This window comes from Chiloscyllium plagiosum, unplaced genomic scaffold, assembly GCF_037043375.1.
Source record: "Chiloscyllium plagiosum isolate Xiang-an unplaced genomic scaffold, Cpla_swu_hap1 HiC_scaffold_45, whole genome shotgun sequence".
Taxonomy (NCBI): domain Eukaryota; kingdom Metazoa; phylum Chordata; class Chondrichthyes; order Orectolobiformes; family Hemiscylliidae; genus Chiloscyllium; species Chiloscyllium plagiosum.
Window position 1 is genome coordinate 88,072,258 of NW_028270183.1, and position 19,518 is coordinate 88,091,775.

Here is a 19,518-nt window from a genome sequence, read left to right on the forward strand (position 1 = left end):
GTTTCTCTTCCTGGCTGAGAAAGCTCTTACATCTCCACACAGTCGCACAGTAACAGTTCCTCTCTCCAAAGAAGCAGTTGACAATGTAACATTATGTTTCTCTATATCTCAGCAACTATAAGTATTGCTGATGGAGTTGATCACCACGCTCAGACACGGCAAATAGAGGGAACGTAACTCACGTTAAGCAGGACCATCCCGCAATAGCTATGATATTCAGGAATATGCGAAAGGGGAAATGTTAGAATAACTTCCCATTCTATTTTCCTTCTAGTCCATCATCAGCAATCTTTTTCTTGCTTTTCCTTTCTCTCCCTCTCTCTCTCTTTCTTTCTCTCTTGCTGAACATGATCCACTCAACACAAACCTCCCGCTCACCCTTCTAACCATCCCTGATATAATAATATTATTTCCCAGTTGCAATCAGTTTTGATAGTGTCACTGAACTCGAACCGTTAGCTGTGTTTCTCCCGACAGACTGCCATAAATGCTGATATTCTTCAACATTCTTTCAGACGGTGGAGAATTTTATTTCAGATCGCCAGCATCCACATTTCCTTGGTTATTTCACTTTTAATGTTGTTGTATCCAGCATCACTGGCAAGGGCAGCATTTGTTGTCCATCCTAACTGCCCTTGACCATGCGGCCATTTGTCAAGACAATATGGAGCCAACTACATTGTTGTGGGTCTGACGGGACACTAAGTCCAAATAGGGCAAAAATGTTATGTTTCTTTACCAAAGGTAATCTATATAATAATAAAAGAAATCCTGATGGTTTATGGTTGCCATGAGTGAAATTAGGTTTCATTCCAATTTTTGTCACTGGAATTTAAACTTAGTCATCGGCATTGGTAAGATTTCAAACAATGCTTTTAGAGTCATAACCTGTGCCTTCGAGTTACACGGTCAGTGACATTATTATTCTGATACAGTGTCCCTGTTGTGAAGTAAATGTAGAGCACGTTTGTGGTCAAACTATTTGTAACTGGAAGAGAAGTCAGAAGAGAACTGGAGCGACATAATCTGTCGTTAACGGAGGGGTAGATAATGGCGAAGTCAGCAACAGAACTCAGGCAGAGCTGGAAACTGGGGATTTTATGTAGGTGGGTGTCGGCAGGTTTGATGACAGAGAGAATATGGAGACATAAAACAGCTCACGGTAAAAAGGAGACTCAAGGTTCCAAACAGTCTTATTCCTTCTCAGATGTTTACGAGTAAGTATATTGGAAATACATGAAAAGGAAGTGACGTTTGTGACTGAAAGTTTATGCATTTGTTAAATATAATTAACAAGAATAATTATATTTATTCTGAATGTTATTCAGCATCATTTATAGAATTGACAGTGTTAAGCTTACCAGGAACACCAACAATAGCGAGAATGGGATAGTACCCAGCTTGAATAATCATCAGTACAGCTCGTATCCGCAACTCTAATCGTGTCAAATTCCGAGAAAGGTAGTAAAGACCCCAGGATACACTCCTGTCCATTGTTGGAACATTCCAGTCTAATGTTCTCAGATTCTGATCCATTATTGGAACATTCTATTGTTCTCACAGTCAGTTCTCTCTCTCTCTCTCTCTCTCTCTCTCTCTCTCTCTCTCTCTCTCTCTCTGCAGCTGCTGATCCCAATTTTGTTGAGGATGACGCTGCCCCTGATACATGGCGTAACAGGTTGAAAGAAGCCTCTAATTATGGAAGCGAGAAGCCCTCCAGTGATCCAGTTAGATCCAGGGAGACTCGTATTCATCACAGTCAATGAACAAACAGTTCCAGTTAACCCCTTTCACGGGAACTCTGACATATCACAATAACACTTGGTGTGGGTGGGATTTTGATATCACTGATTATTGGGCTAATAGCATATCTCCAGCTGTAAACGTAGAAGTGAAGGAGAGAGATAATGCTTTTCTTTAGAAGTTCAATGATTCTACTGTGATTTAGCAGGGTGGGAATTGCTGGGCTACCAAGGCTATCTGTGTCTGATCACCAGGCCTGCTGCATCTTTTCGTTTTATTTATTTATGATTAACTTTGACATTTATCTGTCCAGCATTAAACGGCTTAGGTGGGTCTCGGCATTTTTTCAGAGACACCTATAGTGCCATACACGGTGTAGATACAGTCATTTCATTGTGGTCCTTGAAGCTACGGCCTCTTCCTGTGGAGTGATGGTCAAGGATTCTCACGGAACCAGGATTCTTAGTTTTACCTTTTGCCAGTTATTGCTCGGGCTTCAGCAGGGTTGGAAGACAGGAAAACTATCGCAGGTGCTACACACTCTCACTGTGATTTCTCTCAGAATTGTCTTTTGATGTTCTTTCCTCCTAGATTGGAGAATTGCATGTCAGGCAATCTGTTCCCTGAATTTGTTTGTTGACATGTATGTGCTTATTGGATGCTACCATATTGGAGCATTTACTGTACACTGCTGAGTTTTCCAACAGAATTACGTTATTGCAAGTTCCTCTTCCTTTTGTTGTCTTTTGTGTTTGAATAAATTGTGTTTTGCTTAATGTAGAATATTTTGACCAAGTAAATTCTATCTGAAACACAGCACCTCCCATTTACCAGCGGAATGGACTGAGCTGGAGGAGTGATAATTATGTCAGGAATTATATCGGATACTCAATCCACCTCACAGATCTAGCCCAGACACGTATAAGCCCAGATGAGGTACCTGCTCAGCATGAGCAGGCTAGTGTACTGCTCAGCAATCCATCCAGCATCGAACATTGTTTAAAGCTCACCAGTCCACAATTATCTGTCCAACAGTGCACTGTTGCCAGGAATGATGGATGAACAGGATATTGGTAGAAGTTAAGATGATGGAGAGGTTTGAATAAGCATTTGTCATGCAGCTTTGTAACTGGGATCATGGTCAGCAGAGTCTTCGCCTTATTGGCCTGAACCTAACAATAATTTGTCTCAGTGCCATTTTCATTGAGTGTGACAGAAGGAATGTCTGCACGAGGCAGAGCTAGTTTCCTGGTGCTATCTTAACGAACTCACCTCATTAACTACCCACCCCACCCTCATGGTGTCCCTCTCATTCAATGCCAGCCCTTTTCTCCATTCCATCATGGCTGGAGGTACTCGCCATTGTCCGTATGCCCATGGATATTCAGTGGTCCCTGGCATTGATATCAACTTGAAAAGGCTCATGGGCATACAGTTGAGCTTTCTCAGTTTGGAGCTGCCCTGCACAGTTTACCTGAGTATGGCAGATAAGGGGAAATTACACCACAGATTGTCGACAGGGACATGGAGGTCCTGGTGAATGAGCTAGTACAGAGGGGAACCATTCACTTCCCAGAGGGGTCGCACCACCAGTCCCACCGAGCATGGTCTGAGCTTACAATCCAGCTTAGTACAGTATCTGCGGTCTGAAGAAATTTCCAGCAATACAGGACAAGCATCAATAACCTTCCGTGCTATCTGTCAGGATAAGGGTCGCCGTATTCTCTCTGCTCCTTCATGCTCAATATATATCTGTTATAGCACCTACCCACCAAATGAGGCTCCAGCACTCTCACTACTGCATGCAGCACCTTCTCTCACTGTCACCTGCGTAATACCCCCACATGGTGATGAAATGTTCTCATGGGCGCTGTTTCTAGAATTCTCTGGATGATGTCATTTGTACAATGTTCCAGATAATTTTCAAAATAATTCCCAACTTTAGCAAACTGTTCATCCCCCAGTATGTAGGGCATCAGAAGAAGGAGCAGAGTTTTACTTTTTTTAAATCACTCAGGATGAAAGTGCATCATGAGGCCATTCATCCTCTCAAATAGGCTCCACTGTTCAGACAAAGGGAGCACCTAAACACTTGAAGACCCATTCTGTTCTTGAAGACAGGTGCCATATTGGTGGGTCTCCAGTTTTGCTGGAACACTTCTGTAATCCAGAGAGTTATAGAATATTTCACACAGTGCCACCAAAACACTCTGTAACCATTAAAACTATTAAAACCATCTATGAATTGCTGACGACCTGTTTACCCTTGGTCTTTTCTGTTTGAGAAAATCCTTGCTCGTTTTTTTTAGAGACAATGCAAGAACTTTCATCCGACTACAATTTTGTTTATACTATTGAATGTTTTAGCGCATTCCCCTGTGAGGAACGATGTAAAATACTGTTTTAAATTGTCTGCCTGTTCACTGAAACCAAATCCCCAGTCAAATCCTCCAGGTGTCCCACATATTCTTTCCTGCCTTTCTTCCAAAGGTCACATACACATCATAAACTGTTTTAATCGATATTGGAAAACTCTTGCGGTTAGGTCTTTTGTATATTTCTTGCCACTTTCGGAATATTTTTCTTTGTATTTTGTTTTATACAGTCTGCTTCTGGTTCCAAAAATAAACTTCCCAAATGTGGCCGACGCTAGAGCTCACCAATCTGAATTCTTCAGTTTGTGAGTGATTACTATCCTTCACAGCCTTTGTGTATCATTGGTGGTTCGTCTTCACATCTTCACATCAGCTTCTTGTTGACCAGAGACCATCATTGCTAAGCGTTATTAAGCAGTATCTGCTTAAATGTCTCCCCCACACATCTACTGACCTTCACCTGAGTCTAATTTCACATTCTGCTTTAGACCAAATATAAGACACAAATCGGCAATTGAAATACCTGGCTCTTTTCAACCATTCGGGGGTACCTCCGTACGTGGATGAACACATGATCAGCTGAGAGTGACTCCATTCTCCCAATTTCTCTGGATCTGTGATTTCTGTTCGATGACGCCACATTCCAGTGGGAAGCTTCCTCCGTGACCACTGATTCTCTCAAATGAAAAATCCTCTAACTCGATGGACTGATCCTTCAGCTGTGACTGTCCCATCTCCCTCATTTCTGCCCTTACTCTGTCCCCTCCTTCCCAGAACAATGATAGATCTCTCCTTGTTCTCATTTCCTACTGCATTAGAATCAAAATTTACAGAATCATCCTCCGCCACTCCCAGCACCTTCAGCAGGACAGCACCATCAAACACATTTTCCCTTCCCGTTCACTGTCAGTCTTTCACAGGGACCATTCCCTCTGTGACACCCTCCACCACCCGGAACACTTCCACACTGCCCCCATGGCCCCTTCCTATGCAATTACAGAAGCTGCAACACTTGCCCATTGACCTCTTCCCTCCTCACTCTCTCAGGCCTCAATCACACCTTCCAGATGAAGCAGCATTTCACTTGTACTCTTTCAATCCAGTCTCCTATCTTTGCTGCTCGCAATGCAGTCTCCTTTACATTAGCGGCCAATCAGGAACTGCTTTGAGGAACATCTCCACTCTGTCTGTAGGAATGACCCCAACCTTCTGATTGTTATCCATTTCAATAATCTACCTTGTTCTGAAGCTAATGAGATTTCTTTGAAGAGGTAACACGCAGGTTAGATAAAGGAGAGCCAATGGGAGTTAAATATGTGCACTTCCAGAAGGCATCTGATAATGTACCACATAAGTGGCTGCAGAGTTAGACAAGGGCCAGTGGTTTGATTGGCCAGGTATTAACATCAGCTGTCTGACAGGAGGCACAGTGGAGATAAAATGGTCCTTCTCAACGTAGCAGCCGGTGAAGAGTAACACAAGGGACAGTGTTAGGTCCACAACATTTCACTTTCGAGGTTAATGATCTGGATGGCAGAACTGAGGGCATTCTGGCGACATTTGCAGATGATGCAAAGATAGTGGAGTAGCGTGTATTATTCAGGAGGCAGGGAGCCTGCAGAAATATTTCGACAGTTCAGGAGAGTGTGAAAAGGAGTGGTAGATGAAATACAATATGGGAGAGTGTGAGGTCATGCATTTTGATATGAAGAATACAGGCATGGAATATTTGCTAAATGCGAAGAAAATTCAGAAATCTGAAGTGTAAATGGACTTGAGATTCCAAGTCCAGGATTCGCTTAAGAGAAACTTGCAGGAAGAGTCAGTAGTTAAGAAGGTTAATATGAAGTTCTCATTTATCTCGAGAGGACTAGAATATAAAGGTGAAGATTCTGACGCTTTCTACGTCTCTGATCAGACAACATATCCAGCATTTTGTACCTCATACCTTCGGAAGGTTGTATTAAACTTGGAGCGTTTTGAGAGAAGGTTCACCAGAAATGAAAAGCTTAACATATAAGAAACGTTTGCGGACTCTAGTTTATATTCAATGGAGATTAGAAAGATAGGGGGAGGATCTGATTGAAACTCACAGAATACTGAATGGCATGGACAGAGAGGACATTGGGAGGATGTTTGCACTGGCATGACAGACAAGGACCTGAGGGCACAGGCTTAGAGCTAAGGGAAGACCCTTTCAAACGGAGACTAGATGCAACTTCTTTAACTAGAGAGTGGTGAAACTGTGGAATTCCTTACCAACGAAGGCTGTGGAAACCAGATCGTTGAGTATATTTAAAATAGAGACAGATAAGCTCTTGATTGCCAACGGGATCAAAAGTTACGGAGAGATAGCAGGGAAATAGGGTTGACAATCTGTCAGTCATAATTGAATGGTGGAGCAGACTCGATTGGCCGAATGTCTTCTTTTCTGCTCCTATAGTTTTGTTGCCTTATACAATTTCAGTCCTGGAAGGAGCGCTGGCTCAGTGGTTTGCAATGCTGCTTCACAGCAACAAGGACATGGGTTCAATTACATCCTCGGGTGACTGCCTGTGTGGAGATTGCATATTGTCTGTGTGGATTTCCTCTGGGTGCTCTGGCTTCCTCCCACAGTTCAAAGATGTGCAGGTTAGGTGAATTGGCCATGCTAAATTGCACATACTGTTCACGAATGTGGAGGTTAGGTGCAATAGTCAAGGGCCAATGTATAGTAATAGTGTAGAGAATGGGTTTGGTTCAGATACCATTTAGAGGGTCAGCATGGACACGGTGGGCCGAAGGGCCTGTTTCCACACTGTCAGGATGCTTAGAAAGTGCAGACAGCTGCAATTTTCCAATGAAGCTCAACCCAAGCTCGAATAACACCTCACTTTACACTTTTGTGCGTTCCAGCCTGTAGGGGTTAATATTCAGTTCCATAAATTCACAGCCTGACCCCATTATGGCTGTTCTCCATTTTTCATACACTCTTCCTCCTGGGCTCTCTACGATTGCGTCTTGTTTATCTTGCACTCAACAGAGAAATTTTTTTTCTAATACTTGCACATTAATTTGCACCCATTTTACATATGTGTCTCTTTCACCACAATTTAAAGCCCATTTGTGTTTTGCACTGGGCCCCTAAACACTCTTTCCCACCTCTGCCAAGATGCTAAAACGCTCACTTTCAAACCCTTTCTGAAGCAATTTTACACTGGACTTGGAAGTTTAACATTGTTTCGTTGTCTCTGCAGACGTTGCCAGACCCACTGAGTTCGTTCAAAAATGAAAGGTCACAGACCTTATTTTCAATATAGCAAAGACCAGTGGATATTGGAAATACGAAACAAAAATAAAAATTGTTGCAGACACCAAGAGCTTTGAAGAACAGTCACAGGACCCGAAAGATTATCTCTGCTTTCACTCCCCAGATGCTGCCAGACCTGTTTAGTGTTCTTGAACAAGTTTCAAACACGTCTGTCAAAAGTGCTCAAATGCCCGGTCCAACATGCAGTTCCATCCAACGGGAAGTGAACAACAACGCAAAGTGCACAAATTGATTTGTTTTGAAACTGAGTTCTGAATCATGGTGAGGGAGAGAAACACATTCACTTTCAACAAATGATGGCACTACTGGAAGGGAAATGATTCAGATTCAGATGAAAATGTTAAATGCGCTTGAGGAACCTAAAATTGGAGGCATGACATCATGAAGGAACACTAACAGGACGAGAATTAATAAAAAGCGTTCCCGCATCAGAAATCGGGATAGGTCGTGGAGTATAGGGGTGATGGGTGAATGGATCCCAGTGTGAATTGGGGACAGGCAGCAGAATTGTATTGCACATATTGCAGCTCAGGCTGGGAATTCATGTGATGCTGCAAATCATAGCAGCAGCAGCAACAGAACCAGAATTATATTCAACCACAATCTGTAACTTTTTCCCCGGTTTTATCCCTCAGTCTAACATTACCATGAAGCTGATCTATGGTTCAGTGATGCGTGTGGGAGAAAATGCCAGGGTCAGAACCCTGTGTACCTGAACCTGAAGACAACGCATTAAAGCTACTGCACTTACTGCTTACATTAACAAACAGCAGAAATAATATCTGATAGAGAGGACGCAATGATCCCAAGACGATGACCACTTCTTTTCAGAATTGCTCCTGATCTGTCTACCGTTGTTCATAACTGATTGTTAGAAACCTTGTTCCTTCTGTTAGAGACGGTTCAAGAACTTCCCTCCTATTACAGTTTTGTTTGTACCATTGAAATACTACAGTGCCTTTCCCTGTGAGGAATGATGTAAAATACTGGGGTAAATTATCTGCCTATTTCCTATAGCCAGCTCCTCAGTCACACTCTCCAAATGGACTCAATATGCGTTCCTGACATCATTTTTACCTAAGGTCACACAGTCATCTTGAACATTGTTTATGTACACAGAAAAGTTTATGATGCTTATTTTTTATATTCCTTGCTAATTTTCTTACATCATATCTTTTATTCCCTTTACTTCGCTTTTTAGATTCATGCAGTCAGATCATGCACAAACAGACCCTTTGGTACAACCTGTCCACGCTGACCAGGTTTTCCAAATTGGATTAGTCCCATCTGATTGCATTTTACCCTTATGTATATAAAGTTTCCCATTCCTATGTTTGTACAAATGCCTTTTAAATGTTGTAGCAGTATTTGCATTTACCGTTCTTCCTCTGACAGCTCTTTCCATACACACATCACCTTCTGTGTGAAAGCTTTGCCGCTTCGTCCCTTTTGAATGTGCCACCTTTCACCTTCAACCTATATCCTCTATGTTTGGACTCCCCTATCCTGTGGAAAAGACCTTGGCTATTCACTATATCCATGCCTCTCATGATTTTATAAACTTTTATAATGCCACCCCTCAACATCCTCCACTCCATCTGATAATACTTCAAGAACAGGCAATTACATATAAGCACTGCAAAATTGAAACAATATTCAAAATGACAGGTAAACAACACTCAGACCAAACTTCATACTGTGATTTGTTTTTCTCCATGTTACAGTACTAAGGCAGCATGAAACTTTTGCTAGTATCTATAGGAAGTCAAACACCTGAATTTCTTTGTCTAAAGGGGGTGATGATCTCTCCAGTGAAAACGTATCTCTGATCAGATCTATGTAATAAAGGGAATTCTTAGACCACACGGACAGCGTGCGTTTGCCTTTAGCAGGGTGAGATGAAGTCTGAGTATACCTTTTGAAATTTGGATCACCGTCTGAATTCAGTGCAAAGCGGGAGAGGTGTTTTCAATAAGGTTTACTCCAAGAAGGAAACTTTACAGAATGAGATGTGAGTGGGAGGTGTAAAGCAGCATGAATGATGAGGCCGAGCCACACTGAGACCAGAGGCAAAGTGGCAGCACAAAACACAGCTTGATGCTAGTGCAGGGAAAGGAGATTCAATCAAAGAGCTTCAAGTGAAGTGGGGCGGCATCATAATGTAAGAGAATGTACTCAGTAATTTGAGAGGGAGAACCTGGAATCAGGAAGGGGAGAGGAGCAGCGAAGACGATGGAGCAGCAATGGCAGGGATTTCTGGGGATAATTCAGGAAGCACAACTTAAAGTCATGCCCAGCATCTGCTTATGGTCCCGAGAATAAACATCCTAATTCTGGCCCTACACTAATGCGCATCAAAAGTATCCTTGCCAAATTTGTCAACCATGGGTACTTCATCTTCTTATGGAGTCCTTCTTTTTGAAAGAAACAATAATTGCTGAGCATTATGGGATATCTGCTTGAATGTCTGCTTACGTATAAGCACGGACCTTCCCCTCAGTCTATATCCACATCTCGCTTCAGACCAGATGTGAGACAGAAATCATCAATTTAAATACATGGTTCTTTTAAATAATTCAGGGGGATCTTCTGCATGTAGCTAAACACATGATCAGCGTAGGCTTATTGCATTCGCCCAGTTTCTCCATCTCTGTTGTTTCTGTTTGATGATGCCACATTCCAGTGAGCTTCTTCTGACGTGGCCTCCTTTTCCTTCAAACCAGAAATCCCCTAACTACGGTGGACAGGGCCGTCAGCTGTGACTGCCCTATGTCCCACGCTTCTGCTCTCACTCCATTCCCTCCTTCCCAGAACAATGATAGACCGCCCCTTGTCGTCGCTTGTAACTGCATTAGAATCCACATTCACTGACTCATCTTCCGCCACTTCCACCATCTCCAGCAGGACAGCAACATCAAACACATCTTCCACTCGCGTCCCTCTGTGACACCCTCCATCAACCCGAACACTTCCCCACTCCCCCATGACACCTTCCCATGCAATGACAGAAGCTACAACACGAGTTTATTAATGACTTTGATGAGGGAGTCGAAGGGTGGGTCAGTAAATTTGCAGATGATACGAAGATAGGTGGAGTTGTGGACAGTGAGGAGGGCTGTTGTCGGCTGCAAAGGGACTTGGATATGATGCAGAGCTGGGCTGAGGAGTGGCAGATGGAGTTCAACCCTGCCAAGTGTGAGGTTGTCCATTTTGGAAAGACAAATAAGAATACGGAATACAGGGTTAACGACAGGGTTCTTAGTGAGGTGGAGGAACAGAGGGATCTTGGGGTCTATGTTCATAGGTCTTTGAAAGTTACCACTCAGGTGGATAGAGCTTGTAAGAAGGTCTATGGTGTATTAGCGTTCATTAGCAGAGGGATTGAATTCAAGAGTCGTGAAGCGATGTTGCAACTGTACAGGACTTTGGTGAGGCCACATTTGGAGTACTGTGTGCAGTTCTGGTCGCCTCACTTCAGGAAAGATGTGGAAGCTTTGGAGAGGGTGCAGAGAAGATTTACCAGGATGTTGCCTGGAATGGAGAATAGGTCGTGCGAGGATAGGTTGAGAGTGCTAGGCCTTTTCTCATGAGAACGGCGAAGGATGAGGGGTGACTTGATAGAGGTTTATAAGATGATCAGAGGAATAGATAGAGTAGACAATCAGAAACTTTTTCCCCGGGTACAACAGAGTGTTACAAGGGGACATAAATTTAGGGTGAAGGGTGGAAGGTATAGGGGAGATGTCAGGGGTGGGTTCTTTAACCAGAGAGTGGTGGGGGCATGAAATGCACTGCCTATGGGAATGGTAGAGTCAGAATCTTTGGCGACCTTTAAACGGCAATTGGATAGGTACATGGATGGGTGCTTAAGCTAGGACAAATGCTTGGCACAACATCGTGGGCCGAAGGGCCTGTTCTGTGCTGTATTGTTCTATGTTCTATGTTCTATGAGCCCATTCACCTCTTCCCTCCTCCCTGTCCAGGGTCCCAATCACACCTCCCAGGTGAAGTAGCATTTTACTTTAACTCTTTCTATCCGGTCTCCTGTCACAATGCGGTCTCCTTTACATTGGGGAGACCAAACAGAGACTGCTTTGAGGAACACTTCCACTCTGTCTGTAGGAATAACCCTGACCCTCTCATTCCTTCCCATTTCAATAATCTACCCAGTTCCCATCCGAGCATTTCGGTCCTGAGCTGCTGCAATGTTCCAATGAAGCACTACTCAAGCTCGAGTAACATCTCACTTTACACTTTGATGTGTTACAGCCTGTAGTTGTCAATATACAATTCCAAATATACAGTCTGACCCCATTATGGCTGTTCTCCATCTTTCATGCATTCTGCTTCCTGGCCTAACAATGATCTTGGCCTCCCAATGATCTAGTCTGTATCTTGTTTATTCTGCACTCAATAGAGGCAATCCATTTCTCCCATCTACACTTTAATTTACAACCATTTTACATCTGTTTCTCTTTCACCACAATTAAAAGCCCATTCCTCTGTGCCATTGCACTTCCACATGCTCTGTTTCCCATCATCCCTCGTCCACTTTTGTCAAGGCAATAAGGAGCCCTTTTCAGTTTTGAACAAGGGCCACGCTGGACTTGAAACGCTATCTCTGTTTCTCTGTCTCCACAGATGCTGCCAGACCTGCTGAGTTTCTCCAGAAATTTCTGGTTTTGAACATGTTCAAAGATGTGTGTCAAAGCTGCTCAAATGTCCTGACCCACATGGAGTGCCGTACACTTGGAAGTGAAAAATAACACAAGGTGCACAAATACCTTGGTTCTGAAACTACATAAGACTGGAATCATTGAAACTTCAGAGTTCTTAATAAAAGCCATGGAAAGAAACAGAGGGAAGCACATTCAATTTAAACACCGAAAGTGGTACGACTGGAAGGGAAAACATTCAGATGAATGTTAGAATTAGAGTCGTTGCAGTGTGGATACAGGCCCTTCAGCCCAACAAGTCCACACCGATCCTCTGAAGAGTAAACCAAACAGACCCATTCTCCTGTTTTATATTTACCCCTGGCTCGTGCACCTAACCTACATATCCCTGAACATTACAATTCACCTAATCTGCACATTTTTGGTTTGTGGGAGGGAACCAAAGCACCCAGAAGAAACCCACAGGGAGAATGTGCAAGTTCCACATAGACAGTCGCCAGAGGATGGAATCGAACCTGGGTCCCTAGCACTGTGAGGCAGCAGCACTAACCACTGAGTCATGGTGCTGCCTCACGGAATATGTTTAGGAGTTTTGAAAAAAATTACAAGAGGTGTGACACCATTGACAGACACTCATAGGAATGAGAATATTAAAATGGAAGTGTCACTACATCAGAAACCAGAGTAGGTCAAGGGATGATGGGTGAATGGGTCTCGGTGTGAACTGGGGGACAGACAGAAGAAATGCATTGCAGAAATCGCAGCTGAAAACTGGGAATTTATGTGGTATTGTAGATCACAGCTGGACAGAAGGAGCATTGCATTGAATCACAATCTGTAACTGTTTGCCCAGTTTAATCCGTCAGTTTATCATCCCCATTTTTAAATAGATATTTTTATTAGAAATTTAACATTTTTACACGTTTACAAAAATAAACAAAACTCTCAAACATTGATATACAATTAAATCTTAAATAAATAATAACCAAAATTGAACAAAAGAAAAATACCGAGAAAAAAAACTACTAATCTAACCTACAACTAACCCGAATGTATAATTAAGTCTCTTACATTATTCAAATAAGAGAAAGGAAAAAAAAAACAATGGATAACACAGAAATTGGGTAGCGAGATATATGCTCGGAATGTGTTAACATCAAATGTAACAAAACTCATATTCGTGCGGGATTCCTCTCCCAAGGGGCCCCGGACCAGCCAGGTTTGTAGTCTCAATTAAATAAAAGCCCTTGTTAGGATAGCCGAGATATCTGTATTTATGTAATTCAAGAATGGCTGCCATATTTTATGAAATAATTCGGTCTTTCGGTGCACCATATTTGTAAGGAAGTCAAGGGCAATACGTTCCATAATTAATCTGTGCCAATATGAAAGTCCAAGGGGGGCCCGCAGCCACCCAGTTTACCAAAATATTTTTCCTTGCACAGAAAGAGAGAATAGAAAATAATCTCTTCCCGTTCAAAGTTTGGGAGAATATTTGTGGCTCGGGTGCTCGTTGTTGTGGTTCTGTTTGCCGAGCTGGGAATTTGTCTTGCAAACGTTTCGTCCCCTGTCTAGGTGACATCCTCAGTGCTTGGGAGCCTCCTGTGAAGCGCTTCTGTGCTGTTTCTTCCGTCATTTATAGTGGCCGCTTCCGGTTGTCAGTTCCAGCTGTCCGCTGTCGTGGCCGGTATATTGGGTCCAGGTCGATGTGTTTGTTGATGGAGTCTGCGGATGAGTGCCATGCATCTAGGAATTCCCTGGCTGTTCTATGTTTGGCTTGTCCTATAATGGTAGTGCTGTCCCAGTCGAATTCATGTTTCTTTTCATCTGTGTGTGTGGCTACTAACGATAGTTGGTCGTGTCGTTTCGTGGCTAGTTGGTGTTCCATGAGTGCCGTTAGAAACAGCACAGAAGCGCTTCACAGGAGGCTCCCAAGCACTGAGGATGTCACCTTGACAGGGAACGAAACGTTTGCAAGACAAATTCCCAGCTCGCCGAACAGAATCACAACAATCTCTTCCCGTGCATATCCAGGGAGGGTAAGTTTGAAAAGCCCAAAAGGAGAGATACAGGGTCCAGTTTAATTTCCGTTCCTAAAATTTCTCTCAGGGTACTTGCTACTTTAGTTCAGTATCTACGGATCTTACGACAGGTCCATAGGCAATGTACAAGAGTGCCCACCTCTATTTTACATTTGGGACACATTGGAGATGCTCCTGCTTTAACTATTGCCAATCAATCCGATGCTATATGGGGCCTATGAAGTATCTTCAGCTGGGTAGCCTGAGTTCTGTTGCAGATGGTGATTCTTCTGGCGTTTTCCCAAATGTAATTCCACATTTCTATGGAGATTTCTAGTCCCAAATCCTGATCCCATTTCTTAAGTAGACTGTCCATATCTCCGGATACTTCATCATGTCGTAAATGATAAATAGTACTGACGGAAGATACCCCCATTGGTCGTAGTACTCTACATTCTCTATCTGATTTATAAAGACTATCTAATAACGTAGTCTTCTTCTGTATATAATCTCGAATTTGGAAGTATCAAAAGAGGTCTCCATTCGGTAATCCGAATTTCTGACACAGCTGTTCAAAAGACATCAGGACCCCATCTTTAAATCGGTCCCCTAGACATGAGATACCCCTGGATCTCCAGAGTTTAAAAGTGGCATCTGTAAATCCCCATTCTCCCACTATCGGAGCATAGGGGGATGTCTTATGTGAGTTGCCCTCATTTTGCCGCATTATATTCCAAGCTTTAATTGTGTTTAGTATTATAGGGTTTTTACAGTGATCTGTAATGATTTTCCTCTTGTTTGAAAATAAAAGGTTAATAAATGGGCATTTTACTTGAGAAGCCTCGATGTCCAGCCAGATTGATTGCGGGTCAGACAAGACCCAATCAGCTATGTAACTTAATAGGGAATTTAACTGATATTTCCTAAAATCTGGGAAATCCAATCTTCCCCTTGCCTGTGGAAGCTATAGCTTATTCAGCTTAATGAGGGGCCGTCTATAATTCCAGATAATGGTATCCAACCAGCCATATAATTTACGTAGTGCCAGCCTCGGCAGCATCACCGGAAGCATTTTCAAAGGGTATAGGAGACCGGACAGGACATTCATTTTAATTAGTGCTATTCTACCTAGCCAAGAAATTGGAAGGTCTCCCCATCGCTGGAGGTCCTGCCTTATCCTTTCCAGTAAATGCACAAAGTTAGCCTTGTAAAACTGACCACATACTGGGGTAATAAAAATGCCTAAATATAAGAAACCCTCCAGGGACCAATGAAAGGGAAAATGGGATACGTCCACTAAGTGGGGTATCATAGCAAGGCCACCCATTGGCATAGCCTCCGATTTTGAGAAATTAATTTTATAGCCTGAAAATGCGCTAAATGTATTAATAACTTGGATTAAGTGAGGTACGGACCTCAGAGGATTACTGAGGAATAGAAGAACATCATCTGCATAAAGGGTAATTTTATGTTTACCTGTACCAATCCTCGGGGCCGTTATTTTAGCATCAGCACGTATAGCTTCTGCTCGTGGTTCAATTATTCGCGTAAATAACAATGGCGAGAGAGGGCATCCCTGACGGCAGCACCTATCCACACTGAAGCTATACGAACCTAATCCATTGGTAAGCACATCTGCTTTAAATCACTATACAATGTTGAGACCCATTTGATAAACACCTTTCCAACGCCAAACCTATCCAATGTGTAAAACAAATAGGACCATTCAACCCTATCGAATGCCTTTTCCACGTCTAATGAGACTACTACTCCTGGTATGTTTCACTGACAGCAGGCTTGAATCATATTCAAAACCTTTCTAATATTATTGGATGATCTATGGCCCTTAATAAACCACGTCTGATCCTCCTTTATGATATAGAACATAGAACATAGAACAATACAGCACAGAACAGGCCCTTCGGCCCACGATGTTGTGCCGAACTTCTAACCTAGATTAAGTACCCATCCATGTACCTATCCAAATGCCGCTTAAAGGTCGCCAATGATTCCGACTCTACCACTCCCACGGGCAGCGCATTCCATGCCCCCACCACTCTCTGGGTAAAGAACCCACCCCTGACATCTCCCCTATTCCTTCCACCCTTCACCTTAAATTTATGTCCCCTTGTAACACTCTGTTGTACCCGGGGAAAAAGTTTCTGACTGTCTACTCTATCTATTCCTCTGATCATCTTATAAACCTCTATCAAGTCACCCCTCATCCTTCGCCGTTCCAAAGAGAAAAGGCCGAGAACTCTCAACCTATCCTCGTAAGACTTCCTCTCCATTCCAGGCAACATCCTAGTAAATCTTCTCTGCACCCTCTCCAAAGCTTCCACATCTTTCCTAAAGTGAGGCGACCAGAACTGCACACAGTACTCCAACTGTGGCCTAACCAAAGTCCTGTACAGCTGCAACATCACTTCACGACTCTTGAATTCAATCCCTCTGCTAATGAACGATAATACTCCATAGGCCTTCTTACAAACTCTATCCACCTGAGTGGCAACCTTCAAAGATCTATGTACATAGACCCCAAGATCCCTCTGTTCCTCCACCTCACTAAGAACCCTACCATTAACCCTGTATTCCGCATTCTTATTTGTTCTTCCAAAATGGACAACCTCACACTTGGCAGGGTTGAACTCCATCTGCCACTCCTCAGCCCAGCTCTGCATCATATCTAAGTCCCTCTGCAGCCGACAACAGCCCTCCTCACTGTCCACAACTCCACCTATCTTCGTATCATCTGCAAATTTACTGACCCACCCTTCGACTCCCTCATCTAAGTCATTAATAAAAATTACAAACAGGAGAGGACCCAGAACTGATCCCTGCGGATTTCCCCTTGCAACTGGGCTCCAGGCTGAATATTTACCATCTACCACCACTCTCTGCCTTCGACCGGTTAGCCAGTTTTCTATCCAATTGGCCAAATGTCCCTCTATCCCATGCCTCCTGACTTTCCGCATAAGCCTACCATGGGGAATCTTATCAAATGCCTTACTAAAATTCATGTACACTACATCCACTGCTCTTCCCTCATCCACATGCTTGGTCACCTCCTCGAAGAATTCAATAAGACTTGTAAGGCAAGACCTACCCTTCACAAATCCGTGCTGGCTGTCCCTAATCAAGCAGTGTCTTTCCAGATACTCATAAATCCTATCCCTTAGTACCCTTTCCATTACTTTGCCTACCACAGAAGTAAGACTAACAGGCCTGTAATTCCCGGGGTTATCCCTATTCCCTTTTTTGAACAGGGGAACAACATTCGCTACTCCCCAGTCCCCTGGTGCCACCCCCGTTGCCAGTGAAGACGAGAAGATCATTGCCAACGGCACTGCAATTTCCTCTCTTGCTTCCCACATAATCCTAGGATATATCCCGTCAGGCAAGTTGTTCAAAATGTCCAACACATCTTCCTTCCTAACAGGTATCTCTTCTAGCTTACCAGTCCATTTCACACTCTCCTCTTCTACAATACGGTCCCTCTCGTTCGTAAATACTGAAGAGAAGTACTTGTTCAAGACCTCTCCTATCTCTTCCGACTCAATACACAGTCTCCCACTACTGTCCTTGATCGGACCTACCCTCGTTCTCGTCATTCTCAGGTTTCTCACATACGCATAAAATGCCTTGGGGTTATCCTTGATCCTATCCGCCAACGATTTTTCATGCCCTCTCTTAGCTCTCCTAATCCCTTTCTTCAGGTCCCTTCTGGCTATCCTGTATCCCTCCACTGCTCTGTCTGAATCCTGTTTCCTCAACCTTATGTAAGCCTCCTTCTTCCTCTTTACCAGACATTCAACCTCTCTCGTCAACCAAGGCTCCCTCACACGACCATTTCTTTCCTGCCTGATAGGTACATACATATCATGGACACGTCGTATCTGCTCTTTGAAAAAGTTCCACATTTCCACCACATCCTTCCCTGACATCCTATGCTCCCAACGTATGCTCCTCAAATCCTGCCTTACAGCATCGTAATTTCCCTTCCCCCAATTATAAAATCTACCTTGTTGTGCGCACCTATCTCTCTCCATAACCAAGGTGAAAGTCACAGAATTGTGGTCACCATCACCAAAATGTTCACCCACTAACAAGCCCATCACTTGTCCCGGTTCATTACCGAGTATCAAATCCAATATGCCCTCCCCTCTGGTTGTACAATCTACATACTGCGTTAGAAAAGCTTCCTGGACACACTGCACAAACACCGCCCCATCCAATCTACTTGATCTAAAGAGCTTCCAATCAATATTTGGGAAGTTGATGTCGCCCATGACTACGACCCTGTGGCTTCTGCGCCTTTCCAAAATCTGTTTCCCAATCTGTTTCTCCACATCTCTGCTGCTATTGGGGGGCCTATAGTAAACACCCAACAAGGTGACTGCACCTTTCCTATTTCTGACTTCAGCCCATACTACCTCCAGAGGCAGATCCCCCTCAAACTTCCTTTCTGCAGCCGTTATACCATTTCTAATTAGCAATGCCACCCCCCCTCCTTTTTTCCCACCCTCCCTAATCTTACTGAAACACCTGTAACCAGGAACCTCCAACAGCCATTCCTGTCCCTCATCTATCCACGTTTCCGTGATGGCCACAGCATCGTAGTCCCAGGTACCGATCCACGCCTTAAGTTCACCCACCTTATTTCTGATACTCCTTGCGTTGAAGTATACGCACTTGAGCCCATCTCTGTGTCCGCAAGTAGTCCCTGTCAGTGCTACCTTCTCCACAGCCTCCCTCCAGTCTTGGGCATCCTGACACACAGCTAGCTTACTTGCTGGACTGCATGTCCGGATCCCATCCCCCTGCCAAATTAGTTTAAACCCCCCAGAAGAGTGCTAGCAAACCTACCCCCCCAGGATATTGGTGCCCTTCTGGTTCAGGTGCAACCCGACCTGTTTGTACAGGTCCCACCTTCGCCAGAATGCAGTCCAATTGTCCAAATATCTGAAGCCCTCCCTCCTACACCAGCCTTGCAGCCACGTGTTCAACTGCACTCTCTCCCTATTCTTTGCCACTGTGGTACCGGCAACAACCCAGAGATGACGACTCTGTCTATCCTAGCTTTTGGCAGTACCCTTTCTTATCTCAATGCTAACGTTTTAGAAAGGATTTCAAAATTTACATTTAGCAAGGATATTGGCCTGTATGACGTACAATCTTCTGGATCCTTTCCTTTTTTAAGGATAAGAGAGTATTTGCCTCTTTCAACGAAGGCGGGAGACAGCCCTGCCTGTATGCGTAGTGAAACATGTCCATAAGTGGACCCGCCAATATTCCTGTAAATTCTTTATAGAATTCAGCTTGAAAACCATCCGAGCCATGTGCCTTACCGCTCTGAAGTTGCCTGATTGCGTCAAGTATTTCTTGGACTGTTA